Genomic DNA, 20,399 nt, shown 5'->3' with positions numbered 1-20,399 from the left:
CATCCAGTGTTCAGGTAAATGATGATGGTAATTATTAAAACCATTAATGCTGAATATAATGTACTTTTGGCTTTTTTTCCAGTAGCACAGTGACTCAGAGGAATGTCAGATATGTCAGATAACTGACATATATATATAAAACTTGGTCAAATACAAATGTATCCCCAAGATAAACTTTATTCTTTCTTTAATTAAAATCTGTATTATTTGCTTATCGCTCTTCTTTCCATTTCTATCTGAGCATATTTTAACAGTTGCTTTGAGCTTTTCATCCTTGTATCAATCTCCTCAATCTGTGGAATCTCCAGGGATACTATCCCCAGGTGGTAAATAGACTTTCTGGGAACTCCAGCAAAATTTAAATCTGGTTTACTGCAGTGAAGGGGGCCTCGTGAGAAGTGAAAATAATGCAATATTTTTGTAGTTACATTGCTTTTTTCAAATAACTTTTAACATATATATATAATAAGATTTATAAAACAGAGGAAAATAATGATCTTTCCTGAATGTATTTCTTAAGGAAATTTGGAATATCCTTTTAAAGACACTCTTGCAAGGTAAATGGAAAACATAAATGATACACGTTAGCTTGAAACAAGAAACTGAGTGTGATTTACCCACACGTGATAATATCATTTGTCTTTTATCTAACTAATAATATATAGGTAGTGTGATTTAAAAACCAGAAAACAAAAAATGTGAATACTTTTCAAGAGGACTAAATTATCTTTTAAAACTGAAAATTAAGAAATGACATAGAGAATGCCTTTAATAATTTTATGCAAGTCTCCTATAAATACTTAACAATATTATTATCTATCAAGATTACCTTGTAATAATTTATAATTTACAAACATTAGACATGTATGGTGTATATATTCAGATTGCCTTATTATTTGTAGTCATATATTTGGAGCTAATATAACGATAAAATTTTGTTTAATTTTTTTCACTTTAATAAATTATTTTATATCAGAAATGTTGCATTGCGAGAAATACTATACAATTCTGGAAATATTTATTTGATAAATTGAGAGTCTTAGAAAATGGAGTGATGTTAGAAAGATTAAAAATATCCTTGGATATTAAGTTTTAAACCCAATATGACTACCTCAAAAAGTCAGACATAGTAGTATTTTATTTTATGGTTTGAAACATAACAAATTAATAGATGCTCAAATGTGGCCATAATATATGGGGCAAAACATGCCGAGTCAACCATCTGCATAAAAGAAGTAAGTACTTAGCAGTGAAATTTTCCTGAGAGAATAGGAATTAAAGCCAAACTTAAGAAAAGTGGATAAACTTTAGTGAATCACAAAAGTTGCAAAGGAAGACACATGAGAATGGACACATGATGTAAAATAATACACAATGACGAGAGACAAAACAACAAAAATAAAATATACCAACGGACACAATAACAACACAAAACAATAACAAAAGGAGCTGGATTCTGAAGATTTGATAAGATGATGATAGTATATAACTCTTATACATTTGCTTTAGTGGCATATACAGGTTTTTAACCTTCAATTCTGTTCTATGTATTTTCTCAAATTTGTCTGATAAAAACTTCTCTAAATAATATTTGTTCTAATTAATCATCTTGTATTTTCAAATTTTCTAATGTTGGCTAGCATGCTTGATAGTATCTTGTCAATTTGACACAAGCTAGTAATCTGTGGGGAAGGAAACTCAATTTATTTGCCTAATATTATTAAAACATGTTATGCCATTTGTTTTGATATCCCTGAGAGGCCTGCTCTTTTCTGAAGGGAAATGGAGGAGTGGATCTGCGGGAGGTGGAAGGTGGGGGGATATTGGAAGTAGTGAAGGGAGGAAAACTGTGATTGGAATATAATATATGGATAAATAAATAAATAGAAAAGAAAATGCCTCCTTAAGATCAGGCTGTAGGCAAGTCTGTAGCACATTTCTCTCTCTCTCTCTCTCACTCTCTCTCTCTCTCTCTCTCTCTCTATATATATATATATATATATATATATATATATATTTTTTTTTTTTTTCTTTTTCTGAGATGAGGTTTCTCTGTAGCTTTGGTGCCTGTCCTGGAACTTGCTCTTATAGACCAGGCTGGCCTCGAACTCACAGAGATTTGCCTGTCTCTACCTCCCGAGTGATGGGATTAAATGTATGCACCACCACTGTCAGGCTCTGCAGGGCAATTCTTAAATAGTGATTGATGGAGGAGGGCCCAGCCCATTGTGGGTGGTGGCATTCCTGGGCTGATGATCCTGGGTTTCATAAGAAAGGCTGGTGAGCAACCCTTGAGATACAAACCAATAACCAACATTCTCATTGGCCTCCGCATCAGCTCCTAACTCCAGGTTGCCTCTCTATTTGAGTTCCTGATCTGACTCGTTGGTGGTGGGCTATGGATACAGAAATGTAAGCCAAATAATCTGTTACTTCCCAAATATGCTTTTGATCATGGTGTTGCAACGTAGCTACAGTAATCCAAACTAAGACCAGTTTTTAGAAATTTCATTTCATAGAGTTAATTGTTATTAATACTAAAATGTTCTTAATGTTTATAAATTCTTTGTTATTCTCTGAATATTTGGTTCTTATTGCATTATATAATTTAATGCTTTTTGTTTTGCTACTAAAGCAATACATGAGAATATTATTTTAATTAATAGAAATAAATTGTTTAAAGCCAAATTCAGTAAACTCCTATTGAGATGTTTCCACTATCTATTTCCACTATATTTCCCTACTTCCAACCTCATAAAAAATTAAGCAAAAGTACTTTTGATTATTTTCTTGTTTCCATGAACTAGAAGCACAGATATACAGCATTATCAGATAATTAACCAATTTTTGTACAATAATTTTTTTCTTTTTTTTAAAAAAAACAAACATTGTTGCCTCTACTATTCTGTCCTCAGGTTCTTATTGTCCTGTTGTTGTTATATTAAATTTTAGTTAAATCAATTTGAATGTTTATGTTGTATTTATCTATATATTATTCATAGATGAACATTTTAGTGTGCTATACTTACACGTCTTTATATATTTTTCTAGTTTGTCTAACCATTGAACCATTTTAGAATTTTTCCAATTTTCTTTTATGTACTTATAGTTTTACTCATTACCTCTAATTGTTCCTGGCATAGTCATTCTTCAAGGTTAAGTTTTATTGTGGTTATAAAGATGACTATGACAAAATGCTCAACTAATTGGCATAACAGAAATTTTTATTCTATAATTCTGGAGCACAAAATTGAACATCAAGATTTGCAAGGCCTTGTCCCCGCTGTGTAGAGCATCTTCTCTTGCCTTATCCTTCTGTGTGGTTTAGTGTCATCCACGGTGCTACTCATTTGGCATCTGCAGCACTCCAGTCTCTTCCTTTTGTCACAAGGTGTGGTGTTCAGCTCTCTCCATCATTCCTGCATCTACATGTCTTTCTGTATTTCTACTCTTATTACACTTGATATGTTGAGTAAAGTAGCAATTGAGTAAAAAACCAAGGCAATCTATTTTGCTATGTTTTCAAGGACTTTCTTTTCAATAAAAACATTTTTTTATATTGTTGGGGATTGGCACTTCGCCTTATTATGGGAGGTAAAGAGAGATGCAATTTAAACCATAACTATGAATAACCACTTCCCTCTCAGAGACATTGGACCTTTAAGTCCAAACACAGATTAAGAACAATAAATGATTAAACAGATGTGTGGATCAAAGAATCTAGGAGGACAAACATAGCGACTAATATGGTATTCCGAAAGAACTCAGGAGGCTGGCAGGATGATTGTGAGTTCAGGACCAGCCTGAAACACTTCCTCAAAAATAGTGAAAAAGAATAAAAACAAACGAACTAGTAAAGAAAGAAATAGCAAAAGGAAGGAAAGGGTGAGAATGATAAAGAAAGAAGTTATGGGATTGTGAGGGAAAGGGATAAAGGGGAAAGGAATGAAAGAAAGGACAGGGAAGAATAAAGGGAAGGATGGAAAGAGAGAAGAAAAAAGTGCAGAAGAAATTTTTAAACGATAGGGTGGGGGAAGAAAAAGAGGAAGAAGAGGATGAGAGAAAAGACTAAAAAAAGGAGAGAGAAGAAATATTTAGACAGTGGAGGAATTAATCCAGGCATGCTCTGCTCAGATGAAGGACTCTGCTAAACAATAGCGTATGAACAATAGAGTAGTTGCAGTGAAATGTGGCCCTCTGAGCATTTTGTTTTGGTGACCAGAATAAAGCAGCCAAAACAAACAAACAAACAAACTGTAAAAAATCTAGAAAAAAAGGTAAACCCTGGAACACCAGCTTCCATTTTATTCGTTCGGCAATCAGTTAGAAATGTACGTGTGAATTTTGAAACCATGTGACTATTCTGATGGCAAAGGGGACTAGCTCTAGATAACAAACTGAGTAGTCTGTGGAGAATGGATCTTCGAAGAAGGAGGTAAACAACCACATCTTTGTGTGATGGATGAAATCCCTCTGTTGGATTCCAGGTTTTTCCACCTTCACTGGTGCTGGTCTTTCCCAGCATGGCTCTGGAGACTTTCTAGCCTCCTTCTCCCCTCTCCCCCTTACATTGGCTCTTTTCTCTCACTGCCTCTGGTGCTGCTATTGTTCTTCTGGTGATCACTCTCTGGTATATTGGAGCAGGCTGTATAGACACACAGCCATTTCAGGTGATGGGCTTTTAATCAAGCTTCAGTCCACCTCTGCTCTTCTGTTTTATAGTAATACTGTTTACGGGGCCAGGGAGACATTGACCTTCAGCCAGTGGATAGAGAATTTCTCCTCTGGAACTGTGCTTACTTGAAGCTTTTCTGGGTAGTGTCTCAATAGAGAGCTAAAGTTTTTAGTCCTGGAGCAGTTCTTCATTTTTCTCTAGTTAACCATGAGAAGATTCTGTATCCCTAGGTAAGGTCAGAGTCCCTCACCTGTAAGCCATATAAAAGAAGTTTGGACACAGAAAGAAAGAAGAAAGAAAGGAAAGAAGGAAGGAAGGAAGGAAGGAGGGAGGGAGGGAGGGAGGGAGGGAGGGAGGGAGGGAGGGAGGGAGGAAGGAAGGAAGGAAGGAAGGAAGGAAGGAAGGAAGGAAGGAAGGAAGGAAGGAAGAACCCAAAACTTGAATCTGAGAACTTTGCAGATTGATCTTTTTACGTCAGGAATGGCTCCTTGAACTTGTGTGCTTATATCTTATGTTTTGTCCCCTGCTCTTTCAATCCCTTGTCCCAATTCATTTGTGATAAATCTTTATTTTCCCTCATTTTCACAGGATTGTTAGATAACTCTTTTTTTTTTTCTCTGTCTTTCCTCAGATTTTGTTGGCCATGTCCAAAAGGCAAGTGGTATGTCAGGAGAAAACGACCAGATACCTAGTCTCAAAGCAGCTACATTTTTAATATTATATTTCCTGATTTTTTATTTTTATATGTTATAATATAATTACTTCATTTCGTCATGCCCTTTTCCCCTTCCAAATCCTTCAGTATGTCACTCCTTGCTCTTGTTTGTGGCTTCTTTGTAACAGCAGCATTCTTATCCTCCCTCTTTCCAAAATGTACTAATTGCCGGGCTCCAGGTATTTATTATCATACCAGTAAGAGTCTGGTTGAGCCTAACCTACTTTCTTATTTTTGTCTCCAAAGCCTGAATGTTTCCAAACAATGGCACGTTGCACCGAGGACACTCTTATCACAGATCCAGCAAGAAAGTGTCAGTTTTATGTTTGTATCATGATGGTGCTCAATTTTCTATAGCTTTCTCGACTATAGAGAGTCTATAGGTTCAAGTTTTTCCTCAGGTTCACATTTTTTCCTCCCCCAAAGGTAGTGTTTTATGACACTGCCTGAGGAGACACGAACAAACGTCTAAAAACCAGGGAAATGAGAGCATATCAGTACCAAAGTACTGGTAGCACCAAAATCTAGCTTGGTGAACCAACATGTTTCACTGGAGTTACTTACAGAAATATGAGTCAGAGATCACAAACGGAATCAGAAATTACTCAAAGACATCTGTATCACTATAGCTCATCCACATAGGTCAGAGATCACATAAAGTGGAAACATGGAATATGCTACACAGCCCACAACCAGCTAGACAGGTTGGACACTGTCTTTTCCAGGTGATTCCTCTGGCTGAAGCCTCTTCTATGCAGCTTTGTGTCTTCTAGGCTGTGTTGTCTAAACATCTTCAAAGATGTTCATCTTGTCTGGTAGTGCCTCCCAACACTTATCACTGCTTATATATTATTTGGGGGGACAAGGGGAAAGCTAGTCAATCAGCTCACTTCCTGGGATTTCCTGATGCTGTTTTGAGTTCTTTACTTCTTACCTAAAGGAGCTTGCCTGCAGAATGGGGTTTTCACCCTTCCTTAAATCTTCCTGCTGGGTTACTTTCCGAAAATATCTTGTCTTAAAATTTCCTGTTGTGCCACCTTTCTTTTGTATCTTATGTCTTAAAGTGTTTTCTTTCAAGACAGAAGTTTTAATCTTGGGGAAATGGCTATACAACAGATAGAGGTGTTTCTTCTTGATGCAGATATGAAAGATTTATGGAAAATTGAGGGGAAACATAAGTTGTTTCAGGAGCACAACACATCCATGATTTGGTCCCAGTAGGAGCTCATGGATGCTTTTATCCACTTGCCCATAAACAGATTTTGCGTGTCATTCTATTTTTTGTATGGCCCTGGTAAGTTACTTTGTAAAAAGCCAAATATGTGTTTTATCCAATTTTATATGTACCCTGTAGTCAAAAGAATTTTTTTTTAATTTACGTGATTATTTAACCTCTACCCATAATATTCAGGGATTCCCTATGACATGGGGAATGCTTAAGTAACTTTCATGCTTTATAAGTAGGGTGGCTGTAAGTATTACATTGTTCAGGCCATGCCCAGATGCTTTCTATTGTCTTCATTGCATATTGTATCTAGCATTCTGTCTGCTCACTGGGTACGTGATTTGGACAATAGATTTTGTATTCCCTCTGTTTAGACCCTTATGTCCTGTATCATGACATCTTATACCTCTTTTTGAGTGTCATTATTCTCATTTTGTGTTCCAGCTTTCTGAGCAATCATTCTTTGGTGTGTTACCCTCTTTTCTCTCAACAATCGATAGAAAAATGTTCCAATGTCTGGAGCTAGTATTTCTTATTCTTCAGATCGTAAGTCAACTGGGAAAATTCCTAATTAAATAGTCTATGATCATCTAAAATATATATGATGTATCTCTCCTCTGTGTGTGGAAAAATAACCATAAATTATAAATATTTTATTATTCTGATGTATATTTCTCTACCATAGATTTACTAGTACAGAGCATAGTGACAATCCTAAACAAATGCATTTTATTAATTTTAATCCTTATCAAATGGCAAGAAAAACACTTTCTCTATCATACACAAATTAGTTCTGATGGCCCATCATTATAATAACTCCACAAAATCACTGAAATTCTTGTATTACTTTTCTTTCCATCTATATTGTCAAAATATTAGTCTTGGAGAAAAAAGTACTAGTTTCCAGTAGATCTTTAACTGTCCAAGCTTCTCACTTGTTCTCTGAGATTCAAGAAACCTCATTTGTGACACATTCTTCCAGTAGAATCTTTAAAATATCACCTCCCATTGCTGTGTTCGGCTGGGGTTTATTCCTATTCCATTAACAAAGATTTTATACAAGCTTCTCGAGTAGATTACCAAATGTCCTGCCATTGTACTCTTAAACCTGTTTCTTTCTATTAAATATATATATATTTATATGTACATATAAAATATATTCTTTGATCATTTTATAAGACAGTAGCTTTTCTTATTAACCAAAAGACAATTCTCTTTCTACATCATCATTTTCCTCTTTATTTTAGTAATTCACTAGCAATTCAGCATTAGTTAATCATCAAAGAAAAAACTATCCTTTAAAGCTCTCATTTGCCTCCATCAGTTGTCTCATTATTATGCTCTACTTTAAATATGAAAAGTTATTTAAAATGTCATATATGTGTTCCTCCTCTCATGCTATTTAATCTACCCTTATAATATACTGCTCTGGAAAACCAATTCTCACAATCACTGATGATCATTCCCACTGTGAATTCGGTGAAAATTCTCATCTTCATCTTGCTGGACTTAGCACAAGACTCTAGAGGAGGCAGTGAAGGTGGCCTTCAGGAGGTTCCACATTTATGTGTTTTTCCTTTGACATTCAGGACAGCCTTTTTCATTCTTCTTTTCTTGGTTCCTTGACCTCTTTGTTCCAAGGCTCAGGCTACAGAGCTCTTATTATCTTCATCTTTACTAAACTTCTTAGCAATTTAATTTCAACATGTGATCTCTGATTACCATATGTCTTTAAATGACCTTACAACTTAAATCTCCATAAAGATGCTCTTACATTAACTTTAGCTTCTCATGTCCAAAAGCACTCACTGTATTTACTGGATATTTAATAAACTTCTCAAAATTTGTATTCATAAGAAAAACTCTCAGTGGATAACCTCCATATATTTTATTTCTCAATAATTGTCAAATATTCTTTCAGTTTTCTTTTGCTGAAAACACCTTTTCACCCGTGTTTGTTTGTATTTCATAAATATTCTACATGCAAGCATTATTGATCCAACTGTCAAAATAATTAAAAGTCTCAATAACCTCATCTAACCTGCTGCTTCTCTATTCTATGATCCATTATCAGTTCTCAATAGAAACTTTGTACTTGTTTCTCACCTAGAAATTTTATTTCAACCGCATACCCCCTACAGGCTCTGTACAGACTTTAGGGTGGTTCTTGACAACTGTTACTTTTCTCTTTAAAACCGCTGTGACATCTTGTGGTGACTCCAATGAGAATGTGCCCCCCCCCCCAGCTCACATATTTGAATACTTTATCCAGGTTGGTAGAAATATTTGAGAAGGGTCAGAAAGTATAAAATTGTTGGAGAAACTGTGTCACTAGGGGTGGTCTTTGAAGTCCACGCTAATTCCAGTTCTTTCTTTCTGTCCTTCCTCCCTCTCTTGTTCATTCTAAGATGGTTTCTCTCAGCTACTGTTCCAGCACCGTGCTCACCAGCCTGATGCCATGTTCTCCAAAATGATACTTACAGACTCTTTGTTACTGTAAACAAAATAAACTTGTTTTTCTATACTGGCTCATGGTGTGTTGTCATGACAATATATATGTCACTAAGACCCATCACAACCCAAGGTTCACAACTGAATTACAGTTTCAGGTGCTTATCTGTAGACTCATGCACTCTATTATGCTCATAGTCTATGCTATTGTAATCATGATTTTTAGATTTGATTATATCATTTGCCCCATATCATACGCACATCTCTACTCACACAGCAGCTAATTAGGCTAAAATGTGTCAACTAACCTTCTATATTGCACAGCTTCAGTATTTTTCTGTTGTTTTATGCTTCTTCAAAACCATCACTAATATAAAACCACGTGCTTTTTCATTTCTGTTATGAAATTAAGGTGATTTTATAGCTTTTATTTTAAATTTTTACAAATATGTTTCTAAATTTAGAAAAGTCCTTGACATAAAAAACTCAACATTCTTCCCAAATGAATGAATAATCAATAATTACTCCACTACAGAGGCTTAGCTGTACCCTTGATAAGATAATATAATGGATCTCAGACCATTTTCTGTGGTTACTATTGATTATTTTTTTTTGCTGATACTAGACATTAATTTTTGCTTGGGCAAATGGAAAAGAAATAAACTTGATTGTTGAAGGCATAAGAAGGTTTATGTTAATTGATTACCATTTATAGGCATAGAAGATTTTATTGGGAAAACCTGTATATTTCATATATTATATAATTATAATAATTATATTAATTAACTGCTAGCATATGGCCATAGAATAGAATTTTGTGGCATATTTTGTATTATTCTTAGCCCTAGTGTGTGATGAAGAGCAAACTATCTATTGACATATGGGTGCTTAGGTTCTGACACCAATAAATTAATGTGTCAGAATTCAGGATGTGTCAAAGATGGCAGGGTTCATAAGAACTAATTGTAGGCTACCTAAAGCACTTGTTCTATGTATGGACAGAATGCTGCGTGTGAAGTCATTGTGTACATTATATTAGAAGTTTATATAATTGGAGATGAGACTGTTGGCAGGTGATAACAGAGACTGATGAAGAACTGTTAGCAATTGACAAATATGGAGAGAGAGAATGTCAGTTTTCTCTAAATTTGTAGTCTCTAGTACATTGACATATATCTCTCCAGTGGAAGGTCTCACATACAAGGATATTTGAGTAAAAATAAATGTTCTTGGTTGTTTATGGGAAGTGTTAGGGGGTGAAAATGTACTCAAAATATGCTCAATGTGGTCTTTGTTGGATGGATGTTCCATTCCTTTGTTTCTGAGGCTGTATATATCCCTTTGGAGAAGGTCATGACTGCTTCTGAAATCCTGCTATTTTTCTAATGTTTGTTTGTCTATTTGTTTGTTTTGTCCTATCCCAATTTTTCTGTCTTTATCTCTTTTTGTTTTTGTTCTTTAGATGCCTGCTTGTTTTCTAATGAAAGATAAGCAGAATGTGGACTTGGATAGGAGAGAAGGTGAGAAAGAGCTCCGAGGATTTGCTGGAGTTTAAAAAGAACACATTGTATAAAACAATCTATTTTCAATAAAAGAAAAATTGAGAAAGAGAGAGAGAAAATGAAACTGCCAGGGTCAGAAACAGTATGTTAAGTTATGTACATGGAACTGAAAACTATGTTCCTACAGTCCTAACTCTTAATACTTTCCAGAGATTAATTTTGTGACTGAATATAGAAGAGTTTTTATTATACTAAGTAGACCAACTGTAAGTTTTATTATTTATAAACTTAAAAAAAATCTTGAAAGTTCATGGTCTGTGCTGCTTCTGAGGGTCATGTCTGGGTCTGTGGTCCTATGGTAGCCAGGGACAATGCTGTTGACTCTGGCCTGTGTTATCACTGAAAATCATGTGAATTTCTGTGCCCAATATTGATGGGAGTGGCCTGTGCAGTCACCTGAGACCATGTCTCAGACCTTGGTCCTACTGCAGGAGGGAACCCTGTTGATATCTATAATCCATGTTCTTTCAAGGACTACAGTGATTTGGCTCAGGCTATGGCAGAGGGTCATGTTGATGTCTGTGGTCTGCATTGTCACCAGAGACCATGTTGAGGTCCATGGCTCATACTGATGCCTGAGAACCCGTGGATGCCTGTGATTCATTCTGCTCTCAAAACACTCATAGCAGTCTATGGTCTGTGTTCCCAGTGACTATACAGGGCAAGGATGTTATTTTTGCAGTGGTATCAATAATCGCAGACTAGGTTGAGAAAAAGGGACATAGGAGGCTTGTGTACACACTTCCCCTGCCTAGACAAGAAAACATTAAAGAGAACTCTTAAAAAATGATGTTTGTTGAAGTGTAGCCCTCCACAAATGAGGACTCTGGTAGGGTTGCAGGTGAGGAGACCTCAGTTTTCTTTAAGAGGCTAGCTACTGTGAATTTGACCATGCTCCAGGGAGTATATGGGCAACATAAATTGGACCTTTAGGGTTTTTTGTTTTTCTTATCCTTTTAGGTTTTTTGGGGGGGCGGGGGGTTGGAGGTCACAAGGGTGGGGCAGGTCTAGAAGGACTGGGAAGTAATTGTGTTTGGAGAGCATGATGTGAAATTCCCAAATAATCGATAAAATATTATGTTGGAAAAATGAAATTCTCAAATAACTACCATATTAATTAGGTATATATTGGCTTACTGCAAAAATGCAAGCATGAAGGAACATGGTTGGAAAGAGAAGTCTATGACTATTTGATTTAATGAATTCACAATGGCTTTGAAACATTTTGACTTTATAGAGAAATAATTTTGTCATGAATGGAATATAAGCTTCCATAGAACTTTAAATTTAGCATATACAAAGGTGTGAAGCAGTAGACAATTTAGGCAGAGGTTTGAATTTTTATTTTGTATGTAATTATTTTAGACATTACAAAATAGATGAGTTCTATAGAGTAGTTATATTCCTGAAAAGTTGAAGAAAAAAAGCAAATCAGAATGCATGTAGGTCAGAACATCATAAATTAATGACAGTCATGTTCTAAATAACTCATATAAAACTCTCAAATAATAAATAAAATTTTTACTAAAAAGATAGAAGATGGACAGGAATACAGATGCAGAAAGGCTGCTTAAAAGACTACTTCATTGTACATTTTAGGGAAGAGAAATACTGATGAGCATGCTGAGTTAATACATATGCGTGATGGAAAGGGGCTTTCACAGACGCTGAAGCAAAACTGGACCTGGTATTAATGGTCAAGTTAGGCACAGTACAATGAGAGGAACATGGGTGTGTGCCAATAAAACTTTACTTACAAAAATGAGAAAACGATCGCTTTGACGCAACGTGAAATATTTCCTTACCTATAGGTCAAGAACGTGAACCTAAATTGCAGGTCAGTAAAGATGGTTTGGTAAATCCTAAAGAAACATGACAGGGAATAGAAAAAATTATCTGCGGTTTTGTCAGGGAAGCAGATGAAAGGGAATTCTGTGGTTAGTTAATTAATTAAAAGCAATACCTTATTAATTAAACAATCTTCTTAGTTGTTGCTATCCTGTTGACATCTATTTAAAAAATATTTTAAAAAAAAACCCACTTACTTGAAGAATGGATGGAGATATGGGAAATGGAACTATTTATAAACTTAATTCTTTTCTAAACATTGGGTGTGAACATAAAAACTGAAGTGAAATGTATATTAAAGGAAAGAGGTTTATGACAGGAAGTATACGGGAGATATAATATGGGCAACCTGACATCTTTATTCACATCAAGATTGGATTCAGTCATATGTTTGTGCTGCCTCCTTCCAGCTCCCTACATTATTTGTTCTCTGTCGTCTACGCCACAGCCTTTGGGAATGGAAGGTGCAGAACACACAGATTACACTGTCAAGCTTTGACAAAGCTCTCTTCCCCAAGCCTCACTGGCCTTTATGCTCTCCGACTGCATTTAGAGATTTCTTTAAGATTTTATAGAGTGGGGAATTTATTTCACAAACTGTGTGAGGGGCCAATGACAAGGATGCATAAAAATTGGATGAATGTTATCAAATCTTAAAGTTTTATGACAATTTCTAAGTTAGCTGTCATTTCTTGTGGCTCAGAAATCTAGTTAAAATTGGTTGAATCTCTGAAGATCTCAAGTGTTGCTATAATTTCTAGCTGTGCTTTGCATGCCTGCTCTGCTCTGTCTCCTTTCTGCTCTCCATCAACCTGGAAGGAATACACAGCTGTTTTCTCATTTGCCACAAAAGATTCCTTGCACCAATAACTTTATAATTATAATATTTTGCTGCAGATAACTATTCTCCATGACCTCCTTTGTTCAGCTTTTGCTGCTTTTAATTGTCTCAGAATCTATTCCCCGGTTCTCTGGAAGAACAAGCGAGATTGACCAATTGCTTCAGCATAGACTTTAGGAATATTTCCCACAGATATTAGCCCTGAGAATTAGAAACAGTGTGAAAACTATCAGGAGTCTGACCCTTTGTCAACACAAAGGGTGAGCACAAGATGCATCTTGATGTGGGATTCCCTTCTGTATGCTGTGAATATGTCTTATCACCTTTAATTAATAAAGGAGCTGATTTGGCCAATTCCCAGGAAGAGTAGAGCCAGGTAGGAAATCCAAGCAGAGAGACAGGGAGAAAGAAAGCAGAGTCAGGAGCCTCCAAGGAGCTATTTGGGAAGCAAGATGTGAGATAACACGTCATGAGCCTCTTGGTAAAACATGGACTAGTTGAAATCGGTTAAAGTTGCAAGAGCTAGGTAATATAAGCCTGATCTAATAGGTCAAACAGTTTGTAATTAATATTAAGCTTCAGCGTGATTATTTAGTAAATGGCGGGCAGGAGAGAAACCACCAGTACAGTATGTTATGCTCGAGTCTCTCCATCATTCCACTTTCTTAAAAGGCAGTAAAAATTCTTACTTAAATTTATCTTTCAATTAAAACTTTATTTTTACATTCTAGGACTTGCTCCAAAGCTACAGAAAAACCCTGTCTTGTAAAACAAACAAACAAACATTTTCGTTTATGATATAAGTGCAAAAAATGCCAGCTGGTTTGAATTTCCTTCTCTCTTTTACGGTATGAGTTAGGTAAGGAATTACCTTAACATATGAATTTGTTTAAAACACATTCCCATTGTAGATTTGGTAAAATGTTGGTTTTTTATTTCACTAATTGTGCTGCATTTTAACTTTGCCTAATGCCAACAGGCACCTAAGATGTTATCAGCTACTTAGTTTATGAACAGAAACTTTACTGCTTTAAAGACTAATGACTATTTAGAGTAAAAGGGTAGGCCTACGTTTTAGGCAAATCTGTACTAATAAACCCAAACTCAGAACTGTTTGTTTGTGTACGAGGAAAAGCCACTTTGTGACACTCTGATAATACTGCAGAAGTGTGAACTGTAAAAAATGGTTTTGCCGTAATTTCTGTATGACAATAGAGATTTGTTGTTAGTCTTATATGTTTGATGCACACAAGAGAACTATGCCACTCTAGTTTCGACTACTAATGATTTCAATGCAAGAATCTTAATTAAGAGAATGGGCAAATTATGCAGCGTTAGCAAGAGCAGTGAATGTTAAGAAAGTAGAAATGTTTTTATTTTCTCAGTTGTTCAAAAAATTACTAAAAGTCTTGAAATCTGTGGACATTATTTTGGAAAATGTCAAGATTTTGCTTCTGAAAGATAAAGGAATAGCAGCCTTTTGCCACAGTACATAAACGACAAGCAGCAGGCTAACAATGACTGTCTTCACTAGTTTTACTGTGTTTGAGAGACTCTATACTCTTTGAATAGTTTCCGGTTAATGAGTACAACAAATAAAGATATGAAAAGGGGGCAGGGCTACCAAGAGCCCAAGAGAACCAATTATCAGTGACTAATATGTGGCAAAAGTCAGAGAAGGAATATTGGAGCTCATCAGATTAACCTGAAGACTTTCAACATCCTGGCACTCAGAATTTACTCAAATCCAACAAATCAAAAATATGTGAAGTACTTAGGTTTAGCCATGTTCTCTTTTTTTCTTATTAATTTTTCATTCACACTCATAAACTTGACTTTGAAATCTAGATAGATTTGAAGGGGAATGAAGAAAATATGGAGCCTAGAAAACTTAAGTGAGAACAGAGATGATAGTGCACTCTAAGCAAATAAGAGGAATAGCAGGGTGTATGTAAGTTCACAACATTATTAAAGCTGTCTGGAGTCGCAGTGGAGATCTTGCTGGTGTTGCCATTCCTGACACAGACCTCTCCCTGGGTTCCACAGCAGCACCCCTTCATTTACCTCATAAAGACTATGTGTCTAGCATTAGGTTACTCAGTCCTGGCATTGATGGAGGTCATTGGTTAATTAATAAAGAAACTGCTTGGCCCTGGTAGGTTAGAACATAGGTGGGTGGAGTAAACAGAACAGAATGCTGGGAGGAAGAGGAAGTCAGGTAAGACGCCTCAGACAGATGCCATGCAGCTCATTGCCAGGGCAGACGTGATGAAGCTCTGACCCAAGATGGACGTAGGCTAGAATCTTCCTGGTAAGCGCACCTCAAGGTGATACACACATTAATAGAAATGGGCCAGGCAGTTTTTAAAAGAATAGAGTTTGTGTGTTGTTATTTTGGGGCATAAGCTAGCCAGGAGGCTGGGAGCTGGGTGGCAGGAACACAGCCGGCAGCCTCTACTACATGGCAGTGCATATGGAAAGTGAGGAACTATTTGTGTTTAGTGCAGCTTCTGTCATGTACAAGATTCTAAGATCTGCATGCTTCAGGAAGAACTTTTCATCCTCAAATTTCCTCACTACAGATGGACTTGCCACCAGTGCCATTGTGGTGCCTTGGCATAAAATCATAAAATCATTCTGTGAATGGAGAAAGCTTTGTCTCCAAATGCTCAGAGCATGGAAGTTTTCTGCTGTCTTTGAAATTTTGTCTGCCAAGAGGTCAAAGATACACAGCTAAAGGGTTGGCCATCAACAACCATGTGAAAAAAAAATGATTTGACCATGACTTCAATATCAGCAAATCTGTAGACACATTCTCAATGTCTCCGTGTGAAATTGAAATAATGATAAAGTTACAAAACAAAATTTTAGACAATAGGTTGTTTATAAAAGCATAAGTGAATGAGAAATTACATATTTTGATTTTTATTTGAACAACTATTTATAAGGCACATTTCCTTAAGAAATATCAATTTGATATTTAAAAATAGGACCAGCACAAAGTTTGAAAGTACCTGATTATAAACAGAAATAATTCATATGTTATAGTGCTTAATCAACATCAAAACTGAGGTAGAGAAACTAATATTAATAAGTTTAAAAGTTACCATATAAGTTAGAAAAGCCTGAATTGCTTCTACCTACGTGTTTACATTCTTTAAGATCTGTCCTTGTTTTGAATATCAATTAGATAACTATAAACTATTATTATTGTTTTTGCTTAACTGACTACATAAATATAAAATACTTAAATTGAAAATTTTGTAAAATTCTATTTTATATAAATTGATACTTGTTAAAATCCTTTTCTTTCAAGAATATATTATGAAAAAAATATTGAGTCATGTTTTCCTGTCTCAAGGCTTCCTAAAATGTGGTTTGTCATTACTTGAAACAGAGTAACGCTATTGAAAGTGACCCATTATTGAGCATAGGCAAACACCTTTAATCTCAGAACTCTGGAGACACAAACAGTGGAATCTTAGCAACGTTGAAACCAGCTCCAGCTACATGGGGAGCTCCAAGCCAGTCAGGATGATGTCTTGAGACCAGGTTAAAAAGAAAGCGGGTTTAAAGTGACTTCTTACTCTGGAGTATAGAGCTGCAATCTGCATGACCGGTCTTGCCTTTTGCAGGTTTTGCATGACTCCATGGAGATGCAGGGCACAGTCTGTGTTTCACACACACCGCTTTCCTTCTATGCCATACTTAAGAATTTACTTTCAACATTAGCATTAAATGTCAGTGTACTCTAGTGGGCCAGGAGAGGGCAGCAGAAAGCTGGAATTTATGGGAAAGAAGTCAAGATTTGAGGGACCTTGAAAGTAACCCAGAATTAGAAAGGATGTGTTTCTAGGAAGGATGAATAAGTTTGAAAGAGCAGCTAAGAGACAGCATCTGTTCTGTTTGATATGGCACTCAATAGAGGGCAACAGGAAATATGAGGAGTTGAAAAATCACGTGTCAAAGTGGAAAAGAACTCAACTGGAAAGGACTGTTACAAGATAGGTTTCTGGGCCATGCAAAAATCCACTACCAGGAAAACAGGGCCCCAAGAACAAGGGATTAAAACAAGAACAAGGCGAATAAACAGGTGTGGCAAGCTAGTGATGAGCGTGGCGATGATGCCCCTGAACACGAAATAAATTGGTGTGTTGCTCTTATTTCTTAATGCTCCGATTTGAATTTAATGGAACTCGATGTAAGTTCTGACTTAAAAACATATAATACCATGGCAAACAATATCTGAAAGCATAGATTTCTTTTTAAATTCTTTTACTAGAACTGAGTTAAGAAAACATTGGTAATGTAAAGTGATTTTAGAGATTCTCTGAAACTTAAAAATTATTTTATTATTTTTCAATTTACTTACATACTGTCATAGTATGGCCTTTATCTAAAATTATATTAACCTTCCTCCTTACTTACTCTCACAGGTTTTCTTTACAATGTGCTTTTCTCTGTCTATCTTCATGAATAAGTGCAGGCAGGACCCATATCTATCTATCTATCTATCTATCTATCTATCTATCTATCTATCTATCTATCTATCATAGTCTATATATATATATGTATCTGTATATACATGTTTATATATTTATTTGTGAACATATATATGTATGTGCACCCATGCATATATATATATATACATATAGTATGCTGTAATCATTGTTCTACTATAATAATTTATCTTTTCATTAAGACCATCATTTTAATTCTTTTCTCACAGAATCTCTCAAACTAGACCTACTCAATTTACTGAAAAAATAGAATATATTAACAGAGTTGCATGCATGGTATGTCCTTGTAATCTTCTATAAGGGTAGCTAGAAAAGAAAATGAACTATTCATGGTTCTTCTGAACAAGTTGGTGCTCAGATTTAAGGAAGCCTGTTACCCCGAGATGTTTAGGGATGATCTAAGAAAGCAGATTTATGTGGAGCAAATTTTAAATGTAGAGTTGTCAGAGTGTTTAGCAAGCATAGGCTATTCTAGGGGGATGAAAACAATTTAGAAACAAGCAGTATAAACCTTTCTCTTCAATAATATATGTGTCATTCTCAGAAGTGTGAGTGGTAGATTTTCACTGCCTTAACTGATTCTAAATAAAAAAAACATATAGAATGATCTAGGAAGATATAAGTAATGAGTATCAAGAAAAGACTCAAAATTCCTCTTTTTCCATTTGATAACCACTTTACAAGTACATCAAATAAAGGAGTTAAACAGGTTTGGATGTTCCTTTCTTGAGTAGTGTTAATTACTGTCTGATGTAAGAGCAAACAGTCCACAATTGCCCTCAAACGCAGCAATGTTTCTACTGAAGAAAATGATGATTGAAATGGAATGAACTTCGTTGAAATAAGCATTAAAAATTTAGCAAATGGGTTAGTCATCAATGTCTAAGAATTGAAAAGTGGACACGCTTGTGGAATTTCTAGAATGAGGAAGGGAGCATACTGTAAAGAACTAAAAAGGCAAAAGCGTTAAACAAAATGCATAATGATCCCCATCTACTCAGCCTTCCATCTGTCCATCTGCCTGTCCACCCTTTCACCCATCCATCTGCACATTACTGAGCATAAACTGAGGACAGAGGCCTTTGTCAAGGAATAAAACAGGCCTGGCTCCTCCAAAATTTCTTTTCAATATTTCAAGAAAGCAGTGGAATGTGAATGGTGGGTGCAGAACAGATTAAAAACTTATAAAGAAATACTTTATTTTCATAATCTCATTTTCTTTTAAAAGCAGCTATTAAAGAACAATTTCAAAGAGTAAAATGAGATTTAAGTAAATAATGATTCATAAAATAATTAGAATAAACTAATTTTATGTTGTATTCTCTTGTTATTAAATATAATTACAAACTTCCTCCTTCCCTCTTCTTCTGTCAGCTGTTCCCATGTACCTCCCTTCTCTTTTTCATACTTTCATACTAATGGCCTCTCTTTCTTTAGTGTCTGTGTGTGTGTAAACATATAGATAAAACCTGTTGAGCCTGTTTTGTGTATAAGGTTTCAGGGCTGACCCCTTGGTATTGGTCAGTAAATTAGAGCATTCATGCCTGGAAAGATTTATCCCCTGTCTCTCTGCTGTCAGTAGATGTCCGTAGCTCTTTGTATAAGTATTAGAAAGTTCCACAATAGTCTAGAATGGAGTATAACAAAGGTTTATTTATTTGGGGATATACTCACTGTAAGGATAGTGATCCACAGTCCTCTGTGTGCACTGGGAACTGAATCCAGCAGAAAACAAGTGGCTAGAAACGATTTTCCTCTGCACTCAGACCTCTGTACCTCTGTACCTCTGTACCTCAGACCACACTCAGAATGGACCAGTATCTAAAAATGTATTGGCTGAGGGAATTCCCACAATGCCTCCCCCTTTTGTATAAATAATAGGGTTCTCAGCCTTATTCAAAAGAATATACAATAACAATAAATATCAAATTTTGTCCAGGGAAAAGGAGAGGCAGACTTACATAAAAATTAGAATTACAACTAGCATGTACAACATCAAGCAACAAATACATGCCAAATGTTTAAATAATTATTTTATCCTATGAAGTCTAAATCTTATGGAAGAGAAGGGAGCAGAAAAAAAATGTATACCTCAATAAAATCAATAAAAAAAATCCTTTGGCTAAGTAATGAGAGGAAAGTAACTGTGACTATCTAGTCTTCCACATCATCAAAAACCTGAGAAGGGAAATCATATTACCAGAGTAAAAAATGAACTGCAATCAAGCAGCTTCCTAAAGAAACAAGAAATGAATACTTTAGTTTGGACTTTGGTTTATTGATACAAATTTAAGGTCAGTTTTATTAAAGGTATACTTCTACTCTTGTTTAAGCTTTTATGTTTATATAGCTCATTTAAAATGTAATGTATAAATACAAATTACAGATTTATAATAATAATAATCAAAATTTTATTCATTTTAGTTAGATTTTCTACATATACAGAGATATATTTCAGATGAATAGGTATTCTTTTTTTTTTTTTTTTTTTTTGTTTGTTTTTTCGAGACAGGGTTTCTCTGTAGCTTTGGTGCCCATCCCGGAACTATCTCTTGTAGACCA

The sequence above is a fragment of the Chionomys nivalis genome, chromosome 10, assembly GCF_950005125.1.
Source record: "Chionomys nivalis chromosome 10, mChiNiv1.1, whole genome shotgun sequence".
NCBI classification, from domain to species: domain Eukaryota; kingdom Metazoa; phylum Chordata; class Mammalia; order Rodentia; family Cricetidae; genus Chionomys; species Chionomys nivalis.
The sequence above is the reverse complement of the archived record's forward strand: the minus strand, read 5'-3'. Positions refer to the sequence as shown.